This window comes from Musca autumnalis, unplaced genomic scaffold (genome assembly GCF_047663935.1).
Source record: "Musca autumnalis isolate F117 unplaced genomic scaffold, ASM4766393v1 scaffold_4, whole genome shotgun sequence".
NCBI lineage: Eukaryota > Metazoa > Arthropoda > Insecta > Diptera > Muscidae > Musca > Musca autumnalis.
Genome location: NW_027411977.1, coordinates 56,843,296 through 56,863,733, shown reverse-complemented (window position 1 = coordinate 56,863,733; position 20,438 = coordinate 56,843,296). Strand labels below are relative to the sequence as shown.

The window sequence follows — 20,438 nt, the reverse complement described above, 5'->3', positions numbered from 1 at the left end:
CCAGTTTTTCTGGTCGGGTTTTACATATGACTTAATCCCACTAATCACCGACCTATTCACCCTCTCAGAGGCGTTAGCCTGGGGGGAGTGGATAGCAGTGTATACATGGTTAATACCGTATCTGTCCAACAACTGATTAAACACACTCGACTTAAACTGAGAACCATTGTCAGAAACAATGGTCTCTGGTACACCAAATGTGTGAAAAAGTTCACTCTCGAGATATTTCACCACTATTTCCGCCGTGAACTTCTTGACAGGTTTAAGGAATGGGAATTTGGAGAAGTGATCTAAGGCAATAAAAATACCTATATGGCCCGTCTTGGATCGTGGATATGGGCCGAGAAAATCTACGTAAACTTTTTGAAAAAATCTATAGGTCTCTGGCGTTTTTCCCATAGGGGGTCTCAGCACTGTATTCGGGTGTTTCACCATTTTGCAGGTTTCACAAGCATTTACGTAGTTTTTCACGTCCACAGCTAGGTTTGGCCAAAAGAAAAATTGTCGTATTTTTGCCAACATTTTGTTTATGCCGCAGTGTGAGGACAATGGATGGTCGTGAGCCTTTCGTAACAGATCTGGGATTAACTCTTTCGGCACCCAAAGCTTCCATACTAAGTCGTCATGAATCTGGTCACCGTTAGCATGCTCGGTGCGCCGGTAAAGATAGCCATCTATAATTTTTATGTCTGGTAATTGGTCAATATTTTTCCGAATTCCTTCAAGCAATTTCTGATAAGCATCGGATTTGAAATAAGCTGAATTTAGATCAATAAACAAGCCCTCGCTATTCTCAACACCGGAAAGACTTTCTAGACATAGTCCAGACATATCCTCTGTATTGGCTCTAGAAAGCGTATCAGGAACTATGTTCATACTACCACGCCTATGCTCAATGTTGAATTTGTAACCTTGGAGCTTTAAAGCCCACCGAGCCAGCCTTGTACTTAGATCCGTCTGGGACATGAGCCACTTCAATGACGCATGGTCAGTGATGATAGTGAACTCATGTCCTTCGACGTAGGGTCTAAACTTTTTGACACTCAGCATCGCTGCCAAGCATTCCTGTTCGGTGACTGAATAATTGCGTTGGGCTTGGTTGAGCTTCCTCGACATAAAAGCGATAGGAACCTCTTCACCCTCCGCATTCTTCTGCACCAATACACTTCCTATACCTGTTTTACTAGCATCGCAGTGTATGAAAAACGGCTGCGAGAAATTTGGGCTATGTAAAACAGGGGCTGAGCTCAGGCAGGACTTCAAAACTTCGAAAGCCTTTTGGGCTTCCTCGGTCCAAACAAACTTTTTCTTTCCTTTTAATAAATCAGTGATAGGAGTGGTAATAGAAGCATAGTCCCTGATAAACTTTCTATACCACCCGGTCATACCGAGAAATCTGCGAACCTGCTTAATAGATCTAGGGACCGGAAATTCGGTAATCGCGGAGACTTTTTCCGGATCAGTTTTAATCACCCCATTACCAACCACGTGGCCCAAATATTTCACTTCAGGCACGCAGAAGTGACTTTTCTCTACATTTATTGTGAGACCAGACTCACGAATCCGTTTTGCCACCAACCTCAATACCTCCAGATGCCTTTCGAAGGATTCCGAAATGACCAGAAGGTCATCGAGATAGACAAACACTTCCGCCCGTAATTCCGGTGGTACCACCTTGTCCATTAACCGGGACATGGTTTGGGGGGCGTTACATAGCCCAAAGGGCATAACCTTGAAGTGGTATAACGGCCTCCCCGGGACGGTAAATGCTGTCTTCTCTCGTGACTTCTGGTCCAAAGGAATCTGCCAAAAGGCATCCTTCAGATCCAGGCTAGTGACATACTGAGCTTTGGGTAACCTACTCAAAATACCATCAATCTGTGGCAGAGGATAAGCATCCCCAATGGTTACCGAATTTAGTCGCCTACTATCCAGACAAAGTCTGTTTTTACCTGGCTTCCTGTGAAGCACCACAGGTGATGACCAGGCACTGCTACTCTCCTCAATCACCCCCAACGCAATCATCCTATCTAATTCGTCATAGATCAACTTTTCTATGGCGGGGGACACTGGGAAGTGGCGCTGTTTAATAGGCCTAGCTTCACCAGTGTCAATGCTGTGGCACAGGACATCTGTCCTACCCAACCCTTCTTTGGCATAAGAGGGAAAAAGTGCAATGACTTGATCAAGACGTCGTTTTTCAATTTCTGTCAATGGTATTTGGGCAGTGATTCCATTAAGACCTATTGAAGATGGAGTTGTACTATTTTGAAATTCCACGGGCAACAAGTTGAAAATCTTCCAGAAATCTATTCCCAAGAATAGATCACGATCGAGGCTCGGAACAATGAAGATTGTAATAGGCATTGGATTCCCTTTAAAGGTAATGGAAGTTTCCACGTAACCTACCACATTTTGCCCCTTCCCGTCAGCAGTACGGACTGTGGACTTCAGTTTCCTGAAAGGAGTTTTGGATTCTAAAAAGGTTTTGGCTGCTTCGGATCCGATACAGGATATTGAAGCACCAGTATCCAGAAGACCATGCATTTTCTTGCCAAACAGCTCTACCTCTGCGTATGGTCTTACGTCAGAGGGACGATCCAGTAGAGAGCAAACTAACTTTTTCTTAAAGGTTTTTATTCTCTCCCAAAAGGACTTTATACGGAGAGCAGATCTCGACTTTTTAGAGGGTTCGTTAAATATTCGGTCACGGGCTATCTTATATTCACTAAGTCTAATGTGTAATGGCTTCAATGGGAAGACCTTAGCGTGCATTTTATCAGAGGAACTATTAATAGGTAAATTTTGATTAGAAATGTTGTTCAAATGGGGTAGTGATTCAGCGCTATAACTAACAATGGGGTTTGATATAGAACTGTCTTTGGGTGGGCGCTGCAATATAATCATTCCAGCTCCGGGATATTTGTCCTTGCTGTCAGATGTGCACTCTTCTGTGCACCCACCTTGCCGTTTTTTGAAGCACATTTTGGGCAATTCGGCTTATAGATGTTGGGTGTACCACATCCATAGCAAAAAACGGATCTTACTTCAAGGCAGTCTTGGTATCTGTGTCCACTCTTGCCACAGTTCCAGCAAATAAGGGTCAGAGCTGATATTTCAGCATCCTGAGGCTCAATAACATCGGACGCTTCCCCTTCTACCCCAAGTTCCGAGATCCTTTTGGACACTGGAGACGTTTTAGAAAGATTTAGCCCAAGTTTCCTGCGCATATCCTGCATGAAGAATTCACGTCTTCTACAGGTATCTCGTAGGACTTGCAAGGACTTGATTTCCAGGTTGAGGATCTCATGCTGGATTTCCGGAAGCAAATTCCTTCGCAGGATCTCCACTAGCATTTCGTCACTCAAAGGGGTCCTCAGCCGATCCGTCAGTGCCACAATAGACTCGTAAAACGAGTCGAACGACTCATTGGGCTTTTGCTTCCGTTCTCTAATTAGTTCCCTTATATCCACATCCGTTCTAGAGTCACGGTACTGCTCCCGCAGAGCTCTACAAAGATCGGACCACACAATGGAACTGACGGAGCGATGGTACCGCCAGAACCAGTCACTTGCCTTGCCTTCGAACAAGGAGCTGGCATTTCCACAAATTAGGTCGTAATTCCCCTGAAGGGTTTGTGCTGTTAAAGCCTCAACGCGATAGATAAAATTTTCTACTGTAAGACCGTTCATTCCTCCATTGAACTTCAACTTCCAATTCGCGATTATCTGCAAGACTTTGTCCGGTCTTGAGATCAAATCCGAAGTTGATGAGTTGCCATGTGAGGAAGTGTTCAGATCGGAGTGGGTACGTGTTGGTAAGGGTCTATTTGGTTGACCATTCTGGCGATTTGATTGCGACCCAATACCTAACAAATCCCTAAAAGTCTGTTCTTCTACATCTGGTAGAGTTGGCATCCGGTGAGGAGATGTATAGTGTGGTTGGTTCCGACTGTGGGGAGAATTCGATGACATCATTCTAGAGAAACTAGCGGCTATATTCCTCTCAATGCTTTGATCCAGCTGAGTACTCAGAGTAGCCATTAATCGGGCCTCCTGTGCCGAAACCAGATTGGCCACAATCTGCGTTAGTATATCGTTTGTAAGAACGTCATTGTCTGTGGGACCTGGAGTATTAGTCTGGCCTCCGCATGCCTGAGCTGCAGGTGCCTGAGCAGGAGGTGCAATAGTTGTAGCTGCTGCGCTACTCGCCTGCCTAGTCTGGGATCTGGTGGTTGCTTTCGAATTGCTTGGAGGGGATGGCTCTGCCCCAATTCTTAAGTTGCAAACTGGACAATAGGGTCTGGTTTTAGTACTTTTATCCAGACAGCTCTTATGAAAAATATGTCCACATGCAATCTTTTGAGCCGGTAAGTTCGGAAATATCGTCTCGCTGCAACCACTACAAGAAATCTGACCAACAGATACCCCGGAAGTAGGTGTATTCCCCTCTGTATTGGTAGCCATACCTGCGAGGAAACTTTGCAAAAACCGATCTTTCAAAAAGTAGTTTTAAGCTTCCTGAGTTATGCGTCAAAAACTGAGATTACGTGTCGAACTAGCAGTCGAAAACAATTTCTTATTTACTAGCAGAGACAACTAACGTTTGTTATTTGCTAGACAAATATCGTATGTACAAACATAGAAAGAGGATAAACTCAACTCTTAAACTGTCTGCAGCTATCAATCTAGACAATATTCGACAATTATGCAAAATCCTATTCGAAGAAGTAAAATACTTCTTAATCATCCGTAATCTCACTACCAGAAAGTGCCTACAAGAAAAATCGAGGAAAATGTCAGCGCTAAATTCAATTCAATATTATTGAATTACGCCAATATTTCAGTAGCAGGTAACTCCTGAAGGTCTGAGCGAAAAACAAACCCCTGGAGTACCGATCTGAATTTGGAGAAGACAATGAATTAACACGCAGTGAATAAAAAAATAGAAAATACTATTTTGAATTTCGGTGTATTCCGTAATATGATTTGATGAAATGCAGAATAAAATGCAAGAAGGGTTTACAAAGAATAGAAAATGTACTATGTCTAAATATATTATTTATAAAAGTATAAGGGTATATAAATTCGTTACTCAATGGAAGAGGTCGATTCCGCTAGGAAATCAAAACGAAATAGAAAATATGTTCGATAAAGATATGTCCTGTTTGATTATAGTTTTTTTGCCAAAGTTAGATTTGTCAATAATAAAAAGATTAAGTTGACAGTGACTGAAAAATACCTAGAAAAAGTATTGGATAGTAAAAGGTGTACCCCAGACCGGATGGAATCTGATTTATTCCAATAATCCAGGTTCTGAGATTAATTGAGGATGTTGTTGCCTTGCTCTTTTCTGTGGTCGGATCTAGCTAACATTTCCAGAATCCGCATTTCCATCCAGAAAGAAAACAAAAAACAAACACCAACCAAGACATGAATAAGGAGGGAGATTATCTAGAAAATAGGTTGCCTACAAATGAATCTAAATTCCTGACTGTAACCATTATCCGTACATTCAGAAAATCCCATGTAGAAATATGTGAAATATAAGTCAATAAGAAAAAGTATAGTAAAGACAAACAAAAATTATGGAGCCGAATGTTCAATTCTGAAAACAGAAACTTAGTATTTCAAAAGGTGGTACAAATGAAGGTATAGATATGACATTCGGGCCCCACGTTGGGCGCCAAAAATAACTTATAATGTAGCATACAACCTACGGAGTAGAAACCGATTAATATTATTGAAGCGAGCGCACGTACTTTGGCCGGCCTGTCAGCTCGTCGGAGGGGCAGGTTCTTGCTTCATGACACTTATTCCCGCTACATTGTAGTTATTTAATTTTATACGTGCTGCTTTATAGAGACATTAGGAAGTGGAAGATAAAAGAGGCAAATCTGTCACTGACATTCTTCATTAAGATAGACCAAGAGATGTTCATTAGCCTATCATGCCCACCCAACCAGGTCAGAAGTCTCATAAATCCCTTGAATATACTTCACCTACTGACACCCCATATTCTGATGACAAATTTAACTTGGCTTAACTAAAACCAAACAGGCATACAAACTGTATTAAACGAAATCCATAATTAGTTTATTCGATAATAATTCACAATTCATGTTTTCAGGACGTATGTCCGCAATTTTAGTAACACTAGGAACATGCTAATATCAAAAAAAAAAAAAATTAATCTAATATAATCTAGCTTATTAATAAAATTTACGTACTCTATATAGCCTAATTATTCAGTTCAATTTGGCCAAATAGGCATATAAGATAGATGCAGATCAAATAATTAAAAGTTAATGCGACCCGCCTTAAGGCAAATCAACAGGTTGATTGTATTGCAATAGCAGCAGATAGAAAATACTTTGCATTCGATATCACACAAAAGATACTGAGACCGAAATATCAGAGAGAACAAAAATAAATAAATAAATAATGAGAATAATATCATGTACTCACAAATGTGTTTCTCCAAACGGCAAATCATACTCCACCGGCGAAAGATCTTTCGAGAGAGATGATGATGTTGTTTAACATTGGGGAGAAAATAACATTTAGTATAACACTTGTTCTACAAAACATTTGCTGCTGGATTTGGGGTTTGCGTTAGATCGTCGACTTGCCTAGAAATGAGACCATAACAATGCAAGATGCTTAAGGTAAACGGTGGGGGGAGATGATTACAAAAAAACTGTACCGTTCAATGTTTGATGTTGGTATGTAATGAATATTTATATTAATTGCATTGTGTATGGGGGTTTGTCTCTAGCCAAGTCGATATCATATTTTGTTTCTGTTTAGGCACCAAATTTAAGAAGTTACACTCACGAAAAGAAGCAGGTTTAAATCTAGGCTTCATTGAATCAAAACTTAAGTTTCACACAAAGCTTAACTTAATTAATTATAGTTTAAATTTAATTATATTCTCTGAACCAGATCTAATTCGGCGTAAAGTAAAAAACACACTTTCGAGAATAAACGGGTTCACTTAGGTTTTGATTCACTTCTTGCCCTCAAATATAACTTAGAGATTATTTAAACTAGAAATTCTTGGTGTCTTTCCATTATATGAGATGTTCTGACGTCATCACTTCATATTACATTTGACGTTGATGTTCGTGGATTTTTTTTTAGCGAAGGCAAGTTATTTGAAGATTTTGGCGAGTAATGTCTCTACGATCCTGGACTTACTCGGACATTCGGAAATTAGGATGATGAAGATTTTTATCTTCTTTATAAGCACATTTTCTGATCTTCTCTTTGGTAGAAAGGCAAAATTTCATATCACTGGTATTCCCACTCCGTGTTGCAAAAATTCCGTTAGTGTAATTCAATAATCAAATCACATGGCAATTGTTTCTTTCTTTGGTTTCGATCAACTGAAAGGTAATAAAGGAACTGATGATAGCTTGCAGTCGACTTGTGTGCTTGGCGATCTTCTGATTTACACTAGGCATGCAAACCTGTTTGAGAGCAGGAATGGCAAAGTAAAACAGGCGAACAATTAGATCTCCCAGTATTTTTATGACTGCCTTTGGTTTGTCGAGCCAAAATAAATGATTGAATTTGGGTGCCAATCCTAACAAAAATCAAAACCGCAAACATTATTTCTGCGTTTACACGCATTCACAAATGAAAGAACAACCACTCACCGCTTTCAACGAATTGCACCCAGGCTTAATGATTTAAGGTTATTTACTGACAAAGGCAATAACGAAGCTTAGATAATATTTGGGAAATATCCTTAATGGCCAAGTCAATGAACAAGGATTCCAGTAGTCCGATTCTAATAAAGGAATAGGTTTTCCTTTAATAAAAGCTATTGACTGAAGGCACTATTTCGCTTTAACTCACCAAGGAATATTTGCAAAAATTTTATGTAGGAAAAAGTGTTAAGTAACAAAGCAAAAGTACTATATTGTACATTAAGTTTAAACTTGTTCGTAAACTGATGACTGGCAAAATGGCCGAGCTAATTGCAAATTAATAGAAAGAAGCCTAGGATGAGCTGAACTCAAAGCCCAAATTTCCAGACGGTTCGCAAGAAGAATAAAATAGATTAAAAGCAAAGCACTCAGAAGTAGGAAAAATAACCAGACACTTTTCACTGAAACTTGAAGTCCAGAGGGCGCATATTACTAATCTTTGAAATTCAAATTAATGTTCGAAACAGTTAAAGATGAAAGACAAAAGATATGAGATGAAAAAAATAACAGATACATGATAACAGATATCCTGGCAAGTGCACCTCTACATGTTGTTTACGAAGTCTTCTGACTTAGACACTAATGTATATTATGACTATAGCTGCATCCAAAACTACACCTAATTCCAAAGGAAATTTTATTCAGGTAATACCAGGTGCAACTGACCCACAACATATTACCCAAAACACAACTGAGATAGCTAACGTATGAATGATAACAACACAAGTCTACGATGTTATACCAAGAGTCAAATTTCTATATTTTGTTTCCCACAACATTCAATTTGTATGACATACATACCTATTGCCTTTGAATTTTCTTGTGTCAGATATACCCATTGCAAATATATGACACATACCATTTTGATACCTCCATTGTGTTCTGGAACTTATTCTTGCATTTTTAAAATGCAAAATCCTTTTCTCAAATACGTGCGTTTAAACAATTGCATCATCATCTTGAATTGTTTCTTATTGATTTGATACAATTGAGTTGACCTAATCTACGTTCAATATGATTTGAGTTTCCTGTGTGAGGCTTCAACACAATACTGATATTCCGCAAAGCTATTCATTTGTTCATGGCATGGCAGTGCATTCGCTCAATTTCAAATGTTTATTAAAGTCAGCGACATTGAAATCCTTCAACAAATCAATTTAATCCAGATTAGCTTCTGCCCATATATTCCATTGCAGGGTCAATTATATATAAATATAATTTCATCTTGGTATTAAAAATTTCCGTGTATTGGTTTTTGTGGATCCCACCGCTGCTTTATAAGATCAATAAAAGCCTTCTTTATATTCCAACAATCCAAACTAGAATGAATATTTTATTTTTCAATTGTTTTCTCATATCATTATAATTATTTCTAAGGCTTCTATCTCAATATATTTTTACATTCTCCGTATACATAAATACAGTGCTTACAATAGATTATGCGAAATTTACCGAAATACATAAACATACGTTTTTTTAAGAAAGTAACGGGTAAAACTGATAACGGACAATAAAAACGTGACAATATCGATTTCTTGGATATGGGAAACCTACATATAATTTTCGGTGGAACATTTTTGTAGAAAATTTCATTTTGTTTTACTTTATGAGTTCAAGAACAAAAAGGACATGGAAGAAACTAAGCTAGAAGGACAGCATATTTGACATAAAGGTTCATCATTCCATTTAACTGAAAACATGTAATCTAACAATGAAACAATATCTCCCAACAGAGATATAAAGCTATTTTCTCAATGATTGATGAGGGTCAATCAAAAAAATCATTATGTCATGACTCAGAAATTTCAGCTATGGGATCCTTTGGGGTTCTCAATTGGGGCTTTCATTCCCAAAAGGAATTTTCCTCCCCCAGATCTTAACTTCCGCTTTGTGTCACAGTGTATTCAGTAAGATTTCCCATAGAGACCACAATGTCTTTAATAGAAGACAATGATGACTTCTCATAAAAAACAAGATGAGAATACCTATAGACCTTTGTAAGAAGACCAGTAAGACTTCTGACGAAAGAGGTTAAAGGTCCAATCTTAATTCGATTGTTAGAACTTTACTATTGTTTGCAAAAATGTGAAGAATCAATTGGATCAACAAAATAGGGATGAATAGACTACACTTCAGAGGATAGTAAATATCATCATTTCATCATATCATATCATATCATTTTAAAGAAATGTTCTTGTTCCAAATTTAAGGTTATATATCTATAACGTAGAAAAAAAATTTTGCCCGGAGTCGGAGTCGAGTTATTTTTTCCGACTCAGACTCCGACTCCGACTCCAGCAAAATTGCTCGACTCCGACTCGTAGACTCCGACTCCGACTCCGAAACCCTGGTTAATACAAACTAAATAATATTTAATTTGTGAAAAATTTTCCGGTAACTCACGAGAAGAAATTTTCCCAATGGGGTGCTGTTGGAGTACATGTCGAAATCTTAACTGGTGATGGGAAGACAATATCAAACCCATTTAGCAGATGAAGCAAAAGCACTTAAGCTTGGATTAAATGAAGAGCGGAGGAAACACACATGTTTGCGATTGAATTCAATAGAGAATTTTCATAATTTGTGTTAATTTAATAAAGTTATTAATATTTGGGTTTTACACAAATAATAAATGCATTTTATTTTGTTATTCAAAACACGTGCTCTGGACTGCCTCCTATTCTACCCCAAAGGGTCAGTTAAAATGCAATGCCAAAGGGTCAGTTAAAATGCAGTGCCAAAGGTTCAATTAAAATGCAATGCCAAAGGGTCAGTTAAAATGCGGTGCAATGGAGTGCCTCTTTCCGGGGTCACTCCCTTGTAAAAATCGTGAGTGAAAATGCATAATTTGATGCACTTCCAAATCACTTGTACATATCATTTAACTGCCTCTTTGAAGGCAAACTTTTCGCTGGGGATATCTTCAATTATCGATGATGATGCGATAATAATTAGCGGGTAACATGAACCATAACGATGGTCGTGAAATATTTTGTGGGTGAAATGGACCAAAAACATAATTTTTATCCGATTTTGTAGCTGATCTGTAGGTCGCAATAATAGTCCGATCAACGCGAAATTTTAAATATGGAAAGAGTATATGACAAAGAAGTAGCTTGCAATTTGAGATGGCGATCAGATCAGATATTGTGAAAATTTGGAAGAGGAACGCTTGACCTTTCTATTGATTTCAATTGTGTTGGTGTACATGATAAGAGAACAGAGTTACAGCCTAATATACCCAGTTATTTGTTTGTAGTGTTCACATAGAGCGTTTGAATGAAATGGGTGGGAAAGTACCCTACCTCCTCTGAAGTTCATAGATATAACATATTTAAAAAAAGTAGACGTGGTCGGGTCTTTAGGCCCAAACGAACTACTTCGATTCTAGATTAATTCGCAAATTTTCAAACCAATACATTCGTTTTTATTGCAAATGTAGCGTTTTTTTATACCCTCAGCATATATGCTAACGAGGGTATATACACTTTCATGTGCCTCATCGAAATAATGGTTTTAGAAACCAAGTATGTTTGGACGAAATGTGTTTCAGACAATTTGGAGTCGATTTAGCAATGTCAGTCCATCTGTCTGTTGGCTGGCTGGTGCGCACGATAACTCTCGAACGGATGAACTGATTTGGTCCAAAATTTAGGCTTAGCTATATTTTGTCTAAACTTAGTTTAAGTTCGAAGATGGGTTATATCGGTCCACTCCTTCCGGTACCTCCCCCACAAAAGTTCGAAAATGTTCGGAAAATTTGTGCGCACGATAACTCTTGAAGGGAATAACCAACTTGGTCCATACTTTGCACATCGTGATATTTCTACCAAACTTAGATGAGGTTCCAATATGGACTCAATCGGTCCACACCTTCGGGTACCTCCCACACAAAATTTCGGAAAAGTTCAGTTTAGGGTCTATTCACGAAACGCTTTGATTTTTGTTGCAAAACAACTTGTATTCACTGCCCCCCATACGACGGTACAAGTTTCATACTTCCTGAGAAAATAGCCTAAAAGTTGCAAAGAGCCCCTATGACACCGTGTGTAGTTGTTGGAGCTCAAGATAACTCTCGAACGGATCTGCACATTCGGTTCAAATTTGGCCTTCGTAATATTTTGTCCAAACATAATTTAAATTCGAAGATAAGACATATCGGTCCACTCCTTCAGGTACCTCCCCCACAAAAGTTGAAAAATGTTCGGACAAATTGTGCGCACGATAACCTTTGAAGGGAGTGACCGATGTAATCCATACTTTGCATATCTTAATATATCTACCGGATATAGATCAGGTTTGAATATGGACTATATTTGTCTCCTCCTTCTGGTACCTCTCACACAAAATTTCGGATAAGTTCACTTTAAGACCTGCTCTCTAATCACTTTGATTTGTGTTGAAGCGATTTGCATTCGCTACCTCCATTAGACGGTAAACGTTTTTTCAGGGTCGAGTTCATATTTCTTGGGAAAACAGCCCGAAAGGTGTAAAACCCCCCATGTCTCAATATGGGCGGTCAGAGAGAACGATAACTCTCGAACTGTTGGTCCAACATTTGGTCTTCGTCATATTATATCCAAACTTAGTTTCATGGGGCAATACCGGTCCACAACTTCCGGTACTTCTCCCCAATATTTAAAAAATGTCACTAAAATGCTAGGACGATATCACTTGACCTTAGGTGAAAGTTTCACTTCACATTGGCTGAGGGTATATCAGGAAAAATGTCTAAAATTGTCTTTTCTATTTCAAAAAAATCAAAAAAATTTTTTGATGCTACATCAATGATTTTTGGTACATAGATTAAGAAAAAAAATCTGCATTCCAAATCTGTTTTCTGTTTTCTGTTATATCCTATTATCGTTAACTGAATTCGTAACATTTGCGATGATGCAAAAAATAATCGCTAAGTCTCAATGCATTCGCGAAAAATCAAATTTGTTAAATAATTTTACGTATTTACAAACATATTTTAGAAACAATAGCGCTCATACTTACGAAAAATATATAAAAAAAAATTATAACAGCATCCAGACATTTTGAGGAATAAAATGAAACCTAAGTTGTGAAGGTTGGAGCTATAGTATTCATGTTATTTGCAAAAATACGAAGAAAATATTAGGAAAAAATTAAAATCATATTATTGTAATTTTATTTTTTTATGGTTTTATAGGAAAAGTTGGAGAAAAAATGTTTGAAGGCCTGCGTACATAAGCCGCTCTGCCTGATTGCCTTGCTTTCCTGCTTCATTTCTGACGTAATACAAATAATAGAATAAAGACGAAATTTTGAACTGGGTTGCCATCAGTTGGAAATTGGGTCGGCCTTCTTTGTTCTTTTATTTTTTATTGAAGCAGCAAAGCAAGGCAATCAGGCAAAGCAGCTTATGTACGCAGGCCTTGAGTTCTTCGGCATTTTGTTGAAAATTTCACGCAATAATGATGATATTCCGTTGTAACAAATTGTTCGCTTATAGTTTTCCTATTGGATAATATTATTAGAACCTTATATTAAATAACGTTAAAATAATGTTATATTGAATATTACAACATTTGAGACGCACATAAACCGCGTAATTATGAAAATGACATGATGCGCATCCGATTTTCCAACACAGCGAATCAATCTGTCTTATTTGATGTACAGTTTGTCAAATTCTATTTGGCGGCCACGATGTAGCATCTGCTGCATATTAGGGTGCAAAATACTGTAAAATGGTCATAATTTCCGCGAAGTTCATTTACATTTTATGCGCATCCGATTTCAATAATCACCACTAAAAAATACATCATTCTATGCCGTTTTAATGCGATCCATCAAGAACCGTGGATGTAGCATCGCACTCAATTTTTAGAAAAAATCTATTATATCTCTGGATTTACGAGAGTTTTTAAATATCTGTTTTCGCACAGTTTAAACACGCGTATCGATCTATTTATTTAAGTAGAACTGACACATCCAAAACGCGTTTTAATATGCGATATTTTCAAAATAATTTTTTTGCAAATTTTCGAAATTTGAGGGGTATCATATCCGCCGATCTAGTGGGTGGATTTTTACGCGTCGTGGCTTGTTAGATTCAGAACGTAAAAAAACTAAATTTACGCGGGTTTCCACGGAAATCGAATGACGTTTGTAAATTTTAAACCAAAAAAAATAGGTTTTTGAGAAAAATTTACGCACAAAAATTTCGTGTTTGGGCGCAGATTACTGTGATCCTGTGAGGGCTACACCCTCATGTTATACATTAAAAAATGCGAAATCGCGAGTACTACAATCAAGTAATAAGCTTTTAGGGAAATCCAGCTGCGCGTCCCAATTAGAGCAAAAATTAAAAAAAACCATTTTTCTCGTTTCAAAATGTCAGCATCCGTTTGAGGTAGATACAGTGGATATATTAAAAAATCATACATTAGAAACATCAACTCTGAAGTGTACTCTTTAACTTCTCCTTTGAGCATTAAGCTCTACATTGTGTTGTAAAACCACTAATTGGAAAATAACATAATGAAACTCCTTTAATTCAACGATTTTTTCCGATTTTTTTACATTAGTACGACCACAGCTTCCGCTCAAATTATTATTTTAAGAAACCCCTCGGTGAATCGGGCTAAAACTGTTTATTTTACCGAAATGCGGTCAAAAGTTATGGTATAGTAAAACTGATCGCGAGTTACAATACCCCATACCTCAGTTTCAACATAAGTTAATTTTCTACAAAAAGCTTGATATATCTGTCGGCAAAGCCGACTGACGCTTTTTTACTTGTTTTATATTTTGTTTAAACAATTGAAAAGGTTAGTTAGCAAAAGGTAATTAATAGAAAAAATGTGCTTAATTGAAGGTAAAATGGCGCTTACGGCACTGTAAAATAATCAATTTGAATATTTTGCAAATTTCTTCTCTCTGCCAGAGAAGATATTGAGGCCACGAGGAAAGAACGAATATATTGCTAAGTACAGCTCAAAGGCATATCATCCAATTATTAATTATCACCATACCTTTTAAGAGGGTCAATTGTCGAAATGGCTGTTGGTTTTTCTTTTTTTAAGCCTTCACATTTCCTTCCTTCCGCCTTCGAAACAGTAACATTTACTAGAAAATTTTAATTAGCTTGATTAACAAATTTTGTAATTTTCTTCACTTTGCCATCTTCATATTCACATCGTCGTGTAGATGGAACGCAACATTGATAATGATGTCAATCCAAAACAAAAAGCAACACGGGTAGTTCCTTCGTCTTTTCGCTGTGGCGTTCTCAAAGATTTGTTTCGAAACAAAAGTGTCGATAAGACTAATTTTGTTTAATGAAAATTTAACTTTGATCCCTTTTTCTTTGAATTCAATTTCAATTTTTGTTCAAAAGAAAGTGTTTAATTTGAATAGTCATCCCCCTTAAACATCCCCTACATAAGTTTTACAACAATTTGTGTGTTTGTTACAGTTTTGCGGGGATAAAGGCCTTCGAAAAGTGTTGTTTCAGAGTGACGTAAGGGTCCAGCAAATATATTACAAAACTAAGGAAGCACATCCCTAATTTCGTAATTAAAAATTAATGGATATTTTAATGAGATGAGAACGATGGTTCGATTACGTGGATTAAATCATTATGATTTGAAAGGATAAAATATTTCTATTTTCAGAAAAAAGGAAAGTTCAGACAAGAAAATTATGTGAACTTGAGTAAATGATTCCTAAATATAGGATTCAGGAAAATGGTGATCTAACCACAGCAAACAATAACACAGAACTGTACAGTGGAATATCAAATGTTGGAGAAAACAAAATTGGAATCATAATGCCGAATATAATTAAAATCTCGATTTAGAAATGCATACCCATGGCTGACCGTGTAATAATGACTCGATTCATGTAAAACAGGTCACTACAGCATCTACCAATCCGACGGCGGCCGGTTCTATGCCAATTTATCCCGGACTGCCTGCTCCGAACTCTTTTGGGCCGTGCCGGGATAGGGATGAACCCCGGGCCATTGTGGATCTGTTTCATTTGCCAGATCCGTATCCACCACATGTCAACAATGGTGAGATGTAATGCAGTTAGGGAATTGGTGTACTTGTAAGGGTGCTCTGGCCTTAATCGCATCCAGGATTTTTGTGATACCTATGTTGCTTCTTGCTGCGTCAGAACATCTCCGAGTGTGTCTCCACCTTCGTTGTCCGATTCTTCGTCGCCGTCGAAAGACAAGACGCCCCCACAGTCTCCCCAACAACAATAACCGCAGCATCTGACATCACAAGTTGTTGTTCAGCGACCCGGAAATGCATCATTCCTGCAATTTAACTGCAACGGTTGTCGAGTTGTGGCTTTGTTTTTAATTTGCTTACTTAAGCCAAAGAATTATCTGTTGGCCATTATTATTCTTCTTTTTATTTCACGGCGTTGCCGAGGTAGAAGAAGTCCTTTACTACCTCAACATTGTAGGTAAAAACAATCACAGCTGGTGCGAAATCTGTGGACGTATTACGCGTCGATATCATCAAATTGGTTTTATCGCCGTTTATTGCCAGACCGACTTTAGCAGATCCCCTTTCGACTTTTACGAAGGTATCAGTTACTTCCTTTACCGATCGACCCATGATGTTAATGTCGTCGGCATAAGCAAGTAACCTGTGGCTGCTTGTATATATTGTTCCAACAGGATATTGAAGAGATCACACGACAGGCAGTCTTCTTGTCTGAAACCTCTTTTGGTAATAAACTCTTCGGGAAGGTTCTTTCCTATTTTAACTGAGGACAGAGTATCAGTTAATGTCGGGGATACCAAAATCAGACAAGGCTTGGAATACCTTTGAACATATAAGGCTGCCGAAAAAATATAGTAGGTGTCGATGTGCATTTTTTGGGTATTTTCCAGAATTTTTCTCAAGGTAAATAACTGGTCAGGTGTGGATTTGCCCGGTCTAACGTCGCTCGATAGGATCCAATTATTTCATTGACAATAAGATTTAGTCGCTCACACAATAGGGAGCAGACTTATGCCCCTGTAATTGGAGCACACAGCCTTATCTCCCTTCTTGTGTACTGGGCATAGGATGCTCAAGTTCCAATCGTCGGTCACGCATTCTTCCTGTCAGATGGTGCTAACTAGCTTATGCATACACCTTACCTCCAGTTTCGAACAGCTCGGCTCGTAGGCCATCGGCTCGGTGGAGGTCTCTGGTATCCAAGTATGGATTTTGCTGCTGATTGCATGGAGTTGGCCATTATGCTAATGTGTTATCGGGACGAGGAGTGCTTTCATTAAGCAATTGGGCTAGTTGAGTGGAATATCCTGTGGCTATCCGTTGTGTTTGCAGCTTACAGATGTCCAACTTCCTAGTTGTGTCTGTTCGTACATTATTTGCAACGTTTAGACGGGTACGTACCTTTGCAGCAACAATGTAGTGGTCAGAGTCTATGTTATTTCCTCGGAACGATCGTACATCCAACACGCTCGATGAATGTCTTCCATCTATCACAACATGATCAATTTGATTTCTTGTTGTTTGATCTGTCATCAGATCAGGTGCCCTTATGAATAACGAAATGCTTAAATCTGGTACTGCTAACTACCATGTTTCTTGCCGCTGCGAAGTCTATCAGCCTCATTCCATTGTCAGATGTTTCGCTACGGAGACTAAATGTCCCGACTGTTGGGCCAACGATATTTTCCTTTCCTATTTTGGCATTGAAATTACCTCGAATAATTTGAATGTCATGGGTAGAAGAAGGTCATATTTTTCTTCTAAGCGCTCGTAGAATATATCCTTGTACTGTTCGTCCTTGTCTCCGGTTGGAGCATTAGCGCAGATAAAGCTAATGTTGAAGAATTTTACTTTTATCCGAATTGTAAGTATTTCATTTATTGGGGTGAAGCTGGAGACCAGATATTTTAACCTCCTAGAGACTACAAAACCTCAAACAAACTCATGATTTGGGTCATGGCAGCTATAAAAAGGGCGTCACCTTTAGGTGTTGTTGTGACGCTTTTCCCAATCCATCGTATTTCCTGTATGGCAGTTATATCGGCGTTGCACTTTTCAAGTACATCTTCAAATGCATAAACCGTTACTTCTCTATAAAGAGAGCGAACATTCCAGGTGCAGATTCGCAGATCATGACCCTTAAAACGTTTGCGGGGTTGTTGCTGTTGTTGGAACAGTGTTTATTATTATGATTGTATGTCCGTTTTTCTATTCAATCTGGCTCTGGTCTATCTCCAGTTCCAGGAAAATGGCTACTTCAATGGGATGTAACCACATTTCCACTGGAATTAGATGAGTCGGTTTGGCGGGGCATTTGAATAGATGCGATCGATTCCCGCCCAATAGGAAATTAGGCGACTGCAATATCCCGTGCGTAATTGAACCAAAACTACTCTGGTTTTTCGTGGCAGCTGACGCTCTTCAGCTGCGATAGATGGGAGATCAGGGTGGATACCTGACGCAAGGATCGTACAATCGTTCTCATACGTTACCATCTCAATGCCGTCTGGCGGGGCGGAATACAGGAAAGGTAGATGTTAAACAGTTCCGGAGATATCACCCCTCCTTGGGGAACTCCCTGTTTCACTCTACGGGGCTTGGATTTCCACCATCACTGTTCTATCACACGGCCGATCCTGGTTGAGTCCTCGACAAATATGTGTGGATATGGCGTGCACCGTTGTTGTCGTGCTGTGCTGCTTACAGAATCCATGCTGATGATCGGCAACTTGATAGCTATTTCTAATGCTGGGGAGGACTTAGGACTCAAGGGTCTTCGCTACAGGTGATAAAAGCGAAATCGGCCTGTACGATTCACTTCTGCTGGCATCTTTGCCTGGCTTCCGTTGCGGGACCACCCTGCCCATTTTCCAGACTTCGGGAACAATAAGGTTGGCTAGCGACAAGTTGAGAACTTTATTGAGATACTCTACTCCGAGCTCATGCAGCTGCTTCAGCATTACCATAAAGATTCCATCAGGGCCCAATGCTTTGGATGATTTAGCGTTCCTGATGGCACCCGCAACATCATCCATTGTAAACTGTAGTGGTTCATCCTCGGCAGGAAGAGATCTGATGGGAAGTCATACACTCCTCTTCGCTCTGACACTCTCGGGGTGCTCGATTAGCTGTCGATTGAAATAACTTGCGCACCTCTTCGGGTCAGTCAACGTAACGTCGCCAAACCTGACTGAGGTCCTATCTTCCATCCTTCCAGGGTTCAAGAGTGACGTAACCTGTGCCCACAATTTACTTATACCGGCTCCAATGTTGCAACTCTTCAGATGATTTAACCACTTGTTCCGCCTATGTTCGCCGACCAGCCTGTTAATTTCCAGTCTCAGCTCCCTGACTGTGGTCGTCGGGGTTGGTTCGACGAAGCCCATCACGCTCATTTGCTAATCCCGTCGCCTCTGCTGGGAAATTTGGTCTTACTTCAGGTATTCGACCAGCAGTTACATGGCGAGCGGCTGCAGCATTGATGATGTCTCGGAACGTCCGTTCCGCTACCCGAACATCAGAAGGATTGGGCAATTCTCTGAAGCGGTGATTGGTGAACTCTCTGAAACTCGGCCAATCAGCTTTCCCATGATTGACGAATGAGCGGCGTTCAGAGGTGATGAAATCGGGTGGTCTGCTGATGGAGACAATTATGGGGAGATGGTCTGAACCAAGGGAAATGACGGTTTGCCAGGTGACGTCATTTGTCAGACCAGGTGACACGATGGTTATGTCTGGCGAACTGTGACACGCTCCTCTAATTCTGGTAGGGGCGTCCTCATTGACCGAGCAAAACGTAAAGCTATCAATCTGCTCAGCCAGCGCTATACCCCTCTGGTCGTTTCCGAGGGCCGAATGCCACATCTCATGATGCGCATTGAAGTCCCCAGGATCAGACGATTATGACCTTCAAAAGCGGGCTAATGTCAGTCTTATAATCTGAGATACAGCTATTTCTCGGCGGGATGTATACGTTTAGCAACTCTTTCTCCTCATACATTAAATTGCAAAAAGGATGCATTTTCTGGGATTGGAACAACAACGGCTGGTGTTAAATGCTGGGAGTTTCGTAATCTAACGACGAAGGAGTTTCGTAATCTGTTCGCGCAGCATGCATGGGCAAGTCCAGAGCAACACCTTAAATGCACCTACTCCTGACATCTATTGCATCTCACCGATGATTGGATATGGGTGAAGATGCGGATGTGACAAACCGAGCACAAATATATTGGTCCTGGGTTTTCCTCCGTTCCGGCACAGACCAAAAGAATCCGGAGCAAACATTTCGGGATATGCTGCTCCCAGCACAGAAAAACGAAACAAATACAAACACATACACTGAGGTGTCAGCCGCTGGCCGGAACGCTGATGTTGTGTGGTCCCGGGTCAATCCGCCACAGAGAACCCGCTGCCGTGGACACATGTTGACATTTTCGGTGGAGAAGTTTCCTTAAATACATATCAAATAACGGATAGTTCAATAAAAAAAACAAAATTCCTCAAAATACAGATCTTCAGTACTTGCCATTATATGAGGGCTATTCCAAAACATGGACCTATGTTGACAGTTATTGATGGACGAGATTTGTGACCACTTAAATATAAAACTTCAAATTACAGCTAGTTCGGACAAAATATTTAGCTAACGTCTTCAATATATCTAATATTCGGAGGTACCGTTATATGGGAGATTGTGTTCGTTACGTATGCGACTGATTGTACGATCTTGATGT

General features: G+C 39.4%; 1 long non-coding RNA gene across 1 annotated transcript in view; it reads right to left on the bottom strand.

The window, feature by feature from the left end:
* Positions 1-20,438, bottom strand: part of LOC141401816 (uncharacterized) — a 29,029-nt gene that overhangs the window by 8,489 nt on the left and 102 nt on the right. The gene's annotated exons all lie outside the window — the stretch shown is intronic.